This window comes from Pseudorca crassidens, chromosome 16 (assembly GCF_039906515.1).
Source record: "Pseudorca crassidens isolate mPseCra1 chromosome 16, mPseCra1.hap1, whole genome shotgun sequence".
Lineage (NCBI taxonomy): Eukaryota > Metazoa > Chordata > Mammalia > Artiodactyla > Delphinidae > Pseudorca > Pseudorca crassidens.
This window is the reverse complement of record NC_090311.1, coordinates 10,183,107-10,193,854: the sequence shown is the minus strand read 5'-3', so window position 1 is coordinate 10,193,854 and position 10,748 is coordinate 10,183,107.

Genomic DNA, 10,748 nt, shown 5'->3' with positions numbered 1-10,748 from the left:
TAACTTCCTTATGGAATGGGATGCCTTATTGCTTTCTCTTTTACCTGAAGCCAGGTTAACTGGTTGAGAAAACAAAGTGGCAGAAAAACAGGAACCACCTGTTGTTCAGAAGTGCTGTCTGACGGGCTGGGAAGACAGACCCTTCCTAGGTAAGCAAGTTCTACTCAGGTGCCACAGGCTCAGGCCCACCGAGCCCAGGCAGGTGCATTGAGAAGCGAGGCTGGCCAGGTAGGGGCTGACAGGTGGAGCTCATGTGCCTGGTCACGAGGGAACAAAGGCTAATCTGCTCTGGCCACTGTGGCCACGTGATGCCAGTGTCACCAACACCTGAATTTCCAGGGGGAGCTTGAGAGATGCATGTTTATGTGAAATCTTCTGAATTTTAACACTGAGAACCAAGTCCAAAAAAACTGAAACACAACATGGGCCAAACACAGCCCAGCTTGCCGGCACCATCTGAGGTCTCTTCTGTCCCGTGCTAATCAGGACTGAGGCAGAATTTCAACATGTCAAGAGAAGGAAAGAAAAGAGAGGACTCGTTTGTTAGGCACTATCTTGATACTAGAAGCCGGGAGACTTGGGTTCCTGTCCCAGCTCTTTGACTAACTCCTCGGTATGTCGCTGGGCCAGCTGCCAGCTCCCCCTTCTCCGGGCCTGTGAAAGGAGGGGCTAGGATGAGGTGAATTCCAAGCACTTGGCCACCTACAGCCTGGGATGCTATGCCCTCAGCTGATGGAAACCATTCAACGCGTAAGAGGTGTTTTCTGGGAATCAGAGGTGACCCTGAGTTAATGGTTCAGGAATTCAGGTGGGTGCAGCCCTCTGTACTCCCCTCTTGGTTTTCAGGTGATTTCTCATGAGGAATCTCCCTAACCTCCAGAAGGAAAAAGAGATGATAAGCTGAAGTCTCAGTGAGGCTCCTGTGATATGGCTCCTGTTTTCCCACCCCTGTGTGCTCCACAGGGATTTGCTGAGGCATTGAGACTCTAGGCAATCTCATCACGCCTCAGCCTTACAATAAGCCTGGAAGGTAGGTACCCTTGTCCATTTCTTTGCCTGCATTTTGAAGATGAGGCAATGGAGGCTCAGAAGTGTTTATCATCTTACCCAAGGTCACACAGCAAGGAGAAGGCCAAGAGAAGGTCACAGTAAACTGAGGGTGGTCTCTATCAGGAAAGGCTGGCCCACCCATTTCTAGGCAATAAAATCCCAAATACTGTAAGAAGAGAGAGTGTCTCAGTTAAAAATGGGCCACTTTCAGCATCTTTGCACACTCTGCCCCTCCTACAACTTTCCTGGCCACATAGAGACAGCCGTGGGTAGCTCTGCCTTAGGTCCAACTTAACAACTCCTTCTGGGACCACATTTCTGTTGTTTTGAAAGATCAACCAAGTAGCCCACCCTCTTTCTAGATAACTCAGTTTAAAAAACAAAACAAAACAAAACAAAACACAGATTCGTTACCTGGAAAGAAAATCGCTTTTTCTCCTTTCTCTTTGATGGTATTTTCTTTCAGAACCCCGGATGTGGCAAAGGACAGGATATTTATCTGTGTTTATCTGACAAGTGCAGGGGCCAGGACTGCCGGGCCACCCTCATCCTGGGGGGTATCCTGACATCAGAGGACACATAGCAAGTATGCCTTTTTCTCCAGAGAAATGACGTTCCCCTGTGCCCTGGGAGAACTGGGTCTCTCTTTCTCTGGAACCATGTGCCTCGAGCAGCCAGAAAGAACCAGAGAGTCCACACCGCCTTGTCCGCAGCAGAGGGTCACCCCCCCACGGGACCCAAGACTCATTCCGTCATGCCCGAAGCTCCCCTGTGAACTTGGGGGTCTGGGCAGAGGTTATCTTCTTCGTGACCGAGACCTTAAGGTTTTTATTTACAATCACGCTTGCAGTTGCCCTTTAGACCTGTTTCTGTTTTGCCTCTTTCCAGGGCTTTTCCCAAAGTTACTGGACAACAGCTGTGTTGGGGGGTGGGGCCAGAGATGATAACTGCCCCTACATTATAGATGAGAAACCTGAGGCTCAAGGGACTAAATGGCTTGCCCAGGGCCATCTGGCTGGTGAGGGCTGAGCTGGGTTTCAAGCCCAGCTCCTGACCTCCACTGGGCTGGGCGGCCTGCCTCACTCTGCCCCCCTCTCACCCCCACGTGAAGGCCGAGAGGGCTCCCTGCGGTCCATCCAGTGAGGGCGGGCAGGAGATGCCAGCCCTGGCTTTGAAGCCCATGGCTACTCAGAAGCTACCCCACTGGCTTGGAGAGACAGGTGTCGTGTCTACAGCCCCTGGCTGAGGTCTGTGGAGAAATGCAGCCTGTATCCCGGGGGGACAAGGTCTGAGGGCTGGACATGAGACCAGGAAGGAAAGGAGAGGAGGAAGAGAGGCAAAAGGACAGCTATGGACTGAATTGTGTCCCTCCTCAACTCACGTGGAAGCCTCTGTTCCCTAATGTGACTGCATTTGGAGATAGGGCCTTTAGGGATGTAATTAAAGATGAGTGATGTTATAAGGGTGAGGCCCTAATCCAATATGATTGGTGGCCTTAAACCAAGAGGAGCAGAGTCCTCTCTCCCTCCCTGTCCTGTCTCTGTCCCCACAGGCATTGAGGAGAGGCTATGTAAGGACACAGTGGGAAGGTGGCCATCTGCAAGCCAAGGAGAGAGCTCTTCCCCAAACCAAATTGCCTGAAGCCATGTCCTGGACTTCAAGCCTCCAGAGCTGTGAGAAGTGGATGTCTGTTGTTTAAGCTCCTCAGTCTGTGGTATTTTTTATGGCTGCCCAAGCAGACTAAGACGAGCACAGACTCAAAGAAGAGGGAGAAAGAGCAACCTCGCTGTGGCCAGCCACCACCCAGGGTGCGTCACGCCACCCTCACCCCTCAGTTCCCATGCCTGACACCCTCCCCCAGACCCAAATCTCTTCCATCTCCAGGAGGCCTATTCCACAGAGACCTGGGCTGAGATCTACCCCAGTCAGCCCAGGTAACCATTCTTTCCTTAAAAACTCCCCTTCACATGGACAGATTTTCTCACTGTTGACTCCGTTGTCCACCAGGGAATGACCCTCAAGGTTTCCTCTGACCTGGGTCACGTGCATTCCTCCTCAGCCTGTTCTATCCTCCAAGAAGGTCAAGTATGGGTCACCACCTCATGCAAAGCTCATCCACCAGGGAGGGACTAACTGCTGGGCAGTTGCTGGAAGTATGCATATTGAGGAAGGTCTCCCAAATCTAGAAACAGGCCAGCTCGGGTTTGGATCCCAGTCTCCCACGTGGCAGCTGTGGAACTGTGACTACATTGCCTCAACTCCCTGCACCTGTCTCGGGAGAGCGGTGCGAACATGAAAGGAGATGCTAGGAAGACCCACCCCCGCTGAGTCCCCTTCTCGCCAGGGTCAGGCGGGGAACGGGTTTACTGCTCTGGCCAGTCAGGACACCAGAAGGCCCTCGGATAAAATGGGAGCCCCCAGATCCACCAACCTGATTGTAAAATTATTTGAGAGGCCACCAAGTCTCAAATATCCCACCCTCCTCCTCCGTAACAGGTTGAATAGTGCCCCCCCCAACCCCCAAATATGTCCATGTCCTAACCCCTGGAACCTGTGAATGCGAACTTTTTGGGAAACAAAGTCTTTGCAGATATCATTAAATTAAGACTTTCAAGATGTGATCAACCTGGACCATGAAGGTGGTCCCTAGATCCAGTGACAAGTGTCCTTATCTGAGACGCACAAAGGAGTAGCGATCATAAGGAGAAGAGGAGAAGCCATGCGAAGACAGAGACAGAGATGGCAGTGATGCAGCCACAAGCCAAGGAATGCCTGGAGCTGCCAGAAGCTGGAGGAAGCAAAGACACATTCTCCCCTGGAGCCTTTAGGAGGAGCACATCCCTGTTGATATCTTGATTTGGGTCTCGAATGGTGGCAGAATAAATTCTGCTTGTGTTAAGCCACCAAGTTTGTGGTAACTTCTTACAGCAGCAAGAGGGAACTATAGGACTATTCAACAATGAATAATGGCTAATACACCCTCCATCCCTGGTGCAGTGCTGGGCCCACAGCACATAGTTCATGACTGGCTGGCTTGGTGGAGAGTGCTAGAATGAACATCTACGTCATCTCAGAAGTTGTCCCCTGACAAAGCAACTTCACAAATGTCCTTTGGGACAGTCTTAAAGGGCCATCTCTGCAGGTACCATCCCCCATTCTCCTCACCCAATGTCAACTCTACCCAAATAGCCTCTCCTCCCCTGGAAACAGGGTGTGGCCACACATTTCTAGACTGCACCGTGACCCTTGGTTCTGCCTCATGGGAGCTAAGTGAAACACTCCACCGGAGCCTCCCTTTGCACAAACTCTGACAACGTTTCTGCTGTGCAGGACAGACACTGCCCCGCGTTCATCCCGTGGAGCGGGGCCCCGCACCAGCTGGAGTCATGCACGACTTCTTAAGGGGCAAGAAAGGATGCTCTGTGCTCCTCGCTGCCTGCTATGGCTGGGGAGCAGGGGTGGGCAGGAGTGGTTAGAAACTTGGTCTGAGGGACTTCTGGGGAGAAGGCCTGAGAAATGAAACTGCTCAGGCTAATTAGACCTCTCAGAAGAGGTGGGCAGTGGGGGGAGGGGGGTTAGGGACCTTTCAATGCCCCCTGTCCAATCTCCAAGCCCTGAAATGCAGCAACATCAACAACCAAACCATTTGATTTACATAAAAGCAGAACGCTTGCAATGGAAAAGCAGCCCCAGACCAACTCCCTAAATCCTCAAACCACCTTCCACACCGATTGCAGACCCTCCACCAGTTCTGTGAAGAGATTCTGGAACCACCTCTGCCCTCCCACCTCTTTCCTTCTTAATAGCCAGTGTGCTCCTCTGTAGATGTGGAACGGATCTGAACTCTCCTACGGTGTGCTTGGGTCCCATGAGATCTTAAAAAACCAGGAGGCCCTATGTCGTGGGGCGACCAGAGGAATTCGGAATGTTTTTATTTTTCTGAAAAGCTCTAAAAACCTCATCTACAATGGTGCGTGTGCACACACACAGGCAACCACAAATCCCCACCCGGCCGCTGCCCAGGGGCCCCTTCTCAGGTTCTCTTTGGGTCTACAGGTGCCATGTAAATCAGGTCAGGCCAACAATGTGTACCTTTCAAGGGATAACCACTTACATCCTCGCCTTCTCCCTCGCACCCGCCCCGGCTTTCACTCTGGGGAGCTGCCAAAGGCTCAGCTTCCCCAGAGCAGCTACACACGCCCCGGCTTCCTTTCCCAGGGGTCCCCTTCATGTCATATATCCTGCACTTGACTAAACTCACCTGCTTTCAGGTCAGAAAAATAAGGGCTTAGTGCTTGATTTGCTTTAAACCTCATTTAGAAGACAAGGAAAAAGCTGAGACCAGATCCAAGCATTTTTATTACCTGCATACATACATTTATTGCATATGTAGGTTTTTTGTTTTTTTTTTTTTTCTGGATCTGTGTACGTGGGAGAGTCGCTTGTTGATTTATGGGATAAGGGGCTCTGTCATTTCAAGCCTTCAGCAATCTGACCTTTAGAGATAACTTTAACTCCAGATTTAGGGAAGCAAACAGAAGTCACGCTCAGTGATGGGTCCAGGTGAACTCAGGCAGCACCAACGTGATCTGTCCTCTGATGGCCTTTGTGTTCAGGGAGAAGCTTGGACCAGAATGTGTGCCTACCATCTCATCCATGAAAATCTTAATGCACGCGAGAACACCGGAGTGATGGAAAATAAGGTCCAGCCAACAAGACCGTAAGGAGGGCCACCCTGCCCCCTGACCACAGTGTCCCAGCCCTGCAGAGGAATACAGAGTGTGACGGTCCAAAGGTGCTCTTTCGCTGGGAGAGATCAGATTTACTTCCTGCCAAACAAGCATCATTCAAATCCGAATGTCAACCGCTCTCCTTCCCCGCTTCTGAAAGAACCACGTTATTTATTTAGGCTTTGGTTTGGGGCTGTCTGTGGCAACCTTGTTTGGAAGAGTACCGGGCATGCTGGTACATGGCACTCCAGGGGAGAAACGGCGCCAGGAAGGCTTGTCTTGACACATCACATTGGCCGCTGTCTCCAAAGGATCTCAAAACATCCCGCTTGGCCAAAGGGTATTTTTCATGACTTTCATCCCCACCTGCCCAGGCCTTTCAAGTGGACCCTGATCCTGAAAGCAACCCCCAATTTCAGAACCTTGTTATTTGCTACTATCCTTGACCATAAGCCACTTGCATGGGCCTGGCATCCACCTGGTACATCATCATCTAAACCAGGGGTCCATCAACTTTTTTCTAAAGGGTAACAGACAGTAGATATCCTTACTTGTGGGCCATTTGGTCTCTGTTGAAACTACTCAGCTCTCCGATATAATATGCACTGAAGTGGCCATATACAATAGATAAATGAATAAGCATGGCTGTGTGCCAATAAAACTTTATTTATAGGCATTGAAATTTGAGGGTTATGTAATTTTCACGTCACAAGATACATCTTTATTATTTTCTTTCAACTATTTAAAAATGGTTAGCTTGCAAGCAGTACAAAACAGCAGGTGGGCTGCCAGATTTGGCCTGTGGGCCATAGCTTGTCCACCCCTGTGCTGCACGAGAGCGAGACAAGCTCCCCCACTAGCCACACCCCTAGCCCCAGTCATTTCACTGCCAGTTTCTGGTTTAACGTTTTGTCTTTGCCTTTTTCATTCCCGGCTCTGGCTACTACGGGGAGATGGCCAAAATGAACCAGGAACTTCTGTATTTTGGTTAAATCTAAATCCACTTAGAAGCAACCAAAGGGCTAGTCTCATGGGGAATAAAGACCAGGCCAGGAAGGAGTCTAGGTTTCTGATTTCCTCTCCTGCTGTGTTAGTATATGCACAGATACAGTTAGCCTTTTTCCAGAAGAGGCAGCAAGTCAACTCACAAAACAATGTAAAAAGGCAGCTCCTATCTGAATAAGGCTCTGGCCATCTTGTCCCATTTAAACTTCTACAGTACGATTAGCAGCAATGAGAGATGCCTGTAGTCGGCCAGATTCCCTGATGAACTTCCCCACAGAACGGAGAGAGCTTATTTCAACATTTCCAACCCTGTGTGGGAACTTACGCTAACTTCACAACTCTCGAAGATTCATTGGGACCGCCCCTGAACAATTTACAATCATAATCCTTGGACAGCACTGCTTCAGGCCTCCTCTATTTTTTCCATGTGATATTTCCATTTGTCACGGTACCAGTTTTGATTTGCTTATAACGACATCACATACAGAGCCAGAGAGGAGCTTCCCTTGCAAAAAACCCTTCCAAACTTTTACATTTTTGGTCTGGTCTGCTTTTTTTTTTTTTTTTTTTAACTGTGGTACTTAAACCCTTCACCAGCTTGGCTGGTGCAGTCCTGAAAGCATCGAATCGTCCCTTAAAGCTCATCCAGGGCATTGCCTGGCAGTATTTATGAGCAAATGCTTGTTTTAAAAGGGGAATAGAATTAACATTGTACATCAACTATTCTTCAATAAAAAAAATAAAAGGGGAACATAACAGGTTCACTGTTGTAAACATAATTTCATGATTTAAAAAAATTTTGATCATTATTTTCACTGACTTAAAACTTATTTTTTTGGTTTGTTTGTTTACAAAAGTGGGGGAGACATGGTCCTAGTGAAATTCACAATTAACTAGCAATTTCATGAATAAGTTTCTTCGGTAAAAATGACAATTATAAACACACACATGTACATATATTTTTCTTTATATCTGTCTCTACATCTATGTCTGTCTACATCTAGATTGCTCGATCGATAGATAAATAAAAGAACAGCTAATATTTGAGTGCTACGTAGCAGGCACTGTGTTTAGTAAAATCTCACTGAATTCAACTCTCACTTGAGAAAGGGATCATTTGTCACGCCATTTACAGACCAAGAAAACATTTCCTCCTTTATTCTTAATTTATAAATCCATAAATCTGTCCCTTTCCAAGTACATTATGCTGAGGATTTTGACTTGTAAGCGATGCAGGCAAGATTCAGTTAAGTGCCGTCAACTAAAGAATTAGAGGGAAAAAGAGACTCAAGAACACACCAACCCAACAGAAGGCAGTATCCTGAGTCACAGGAAGAGAGACAGATTACTTACCTGCAAATGTATTTTAAGCCTAATTCCGTCACTAAACTACATACCCTAGAATTCAACTTTGCAAATAAAAGAAATCCACTGCCTTTTATTTCAAAGGTCCCAGGAGGATGGCAAGGGCTGCTGGAGTTTCCAGATGATCGGCACTGACTGTCCTCATATCCACTGTCTTCTGTAGCACCTCATGTGACCTGTGAGACAGGCCTTGGAGGCAATTTTGAAGCCCCTGGGACACCGACGCAGCGGCCAAGTTTATTGGTGCTGGGGCTGCCACAGTTGGTGTGGCTGCTTCAGTGGCCAACACTGGAACAGTGTTTGGCAGCTTCATCAAAACCCCCGGAAACCCTGAGGAAAAGAGGACACAGAGGGGCCCCATTCCAGAATGTCACTTAAGACGTGGAAGGCTTCTGCAGTCCTTGCCCAGCCAAGTCATTTCAAGGCTTCCAAGGAATGAAACGTGAGAGAAGATAAACTTCGCTTTCATCTTCAAAAACATCAAAAAATAAATAACATCAAAATGCAGGCTGGATAAGGACGACTCCAATGTGCATACATAAGTAATGGTGCATTAATCGGTCCCAGGGGATTGCTCAAGCTCACTAGACTTTATTTGCTATAAAACTGGGGACATGGGGCAGAGAGGCACTCAAGGATTCCAGCCAGAAAGAATCTCTGTCCCTCTGCATCACGCGTTAGTGCTTCCTTCCTTTCTCAGTCAAGAGGAAAGACATGGAATTGATCAATTTCTCAGGCCCTCTACTCCGTGAAGCTCCACTGAGCCCTCTTAGCTCTCTTGGCCAGTTTATAGGTGCAAAAGCCAGCCAATTCACTGAAACATCTTGTTTTAGAAAACCCAGTAGCTATTATGTACCTTGATCCATGATCTAAGTCTTATTTCCTCAGCTACTGAAATCTTAGGAAGACCTTTTACACCCACTAGGATGGCTATAATAAAAAGTATGAACAATAACAAGTATTGGCAAGAACATAGAGAAAATGGAACTCTCATACACTGATGGGAATGCGAAACAGTGCAACCATTTTGGAAAAGAGTCTGGCAGTTCCTCAAAGGTTAAACACAGAGTGACCATATGATCCAGCAATTCCACTGCTAGGTAGACAACCAAGAAAAACGAAAACATACGACTACGCAAAGCTTGTACACAAATGTTAAGAGCAGCACTGTTCGTAACAGCCAAAAAGTGGAAACAAGCCAAATACCCATCAACTGATGAATGGATAAGCACAATGTGTACCTATCCACACAATGGAATATGATTTGCCAACAAAAAAGGAATGAAGTACTGATATACGCTACAACATGAACGAACCTTGAAAACATTATGGTAAGTGAAAGAAGCTAGACACAAAAGGCCATATATGATTCCATTTATGTGAAATGGCTCGAGCAGGCAAATAGCAGATGGGTGGTTGCCAGGGCTGGGAGAAGGGGGCAGTGGGGAGTGACTGCTAACTGGGACAGGCCTTCTTTTTGGAGTGAGGAAAATGTTCTGGACGGTGGTAATGGTTGCACCATCTTGTGAATATATACTAAAAAACCACAAATATACAAAAACAGGTTCTCAGGAAGAGAAAACTGTTTATTAATAGAGTACCACCTGCCAGAGCTGAGCTAAGCTCCTACGGGCAGCCCTCATGGTAAGACCATGACACTGGTGATAACCAGTTTTACAGCTGAGGAAACGAAGGTCCAGAAAGAATCCAGGACTTGCCCGACATCACCCAGCTATAAGAAATAAACCAATCCAGTTCCCTCCCAATCCACCATCCATCGTCTTCCTCCTGGACGGCATAAGGCTGCAGCCTTGTTTACTTAGACCATTTCCCAGCCATGTGACCCTTAGGAACCTCAAGCAGACCCTCAAATTCCTGATCTGTAATAGTGGTCTCTGTACCTAGCCCTCCTAGAGCCTCAATTATACAGTACAAGCTAGCAGACCAACATCTTGTTTCCAGAATGGGGCCTGGGTCCTCAATCCTCAGCTGTTCAAGTCTGTCAGATTGTTTACTGTAACTGCACGTTTTAGTTTCCTATGCGTGGCATCAAGGAACTTCCCAAAACATCTGGTGGAGGCGAGCTCCCTGAGGTAACAAGGGATGGAGAAGCTGAGAGGAGAAAAGGGTACCCGGTTCTCAGGGAATCCACCCAACGCCCCTGAAGGCCTGACTTCTCCACCGTGCTTCTCCATCCACGCATCCTTTCCAAGTTCGCCACCAGCTAGACCTTGAGCAGCCTCTCGAATCACCCCGCTTCCGGGCCGGAGACAGCAGCGTCAGGAACCCCTCCTTCCTCACCAAGATGCCTGCGACTTTTGGTTCTTCATGTCTCGATGACAATCACACTGTGTTTCTACTCATTCCCATTGTTTCCTTAAGTCTCAGGGTGGGAGGTGGGCTAAGCTAAGCGGGGCAGGGGGAAGCCTTATGCTCCAGGATTCTTACCAAGCCTTGCCCGTGTCGGTTTATTTGGGGTAGGTATCAAAAAAGAAGTAGCTCCCATCCTTCTCATGGACCACATTACCTTCGTTCCCTTGATGACAAATCTAATTCTAAAACTAAAATGGCCAACAGCTAGGAGTATAATCTACCTTG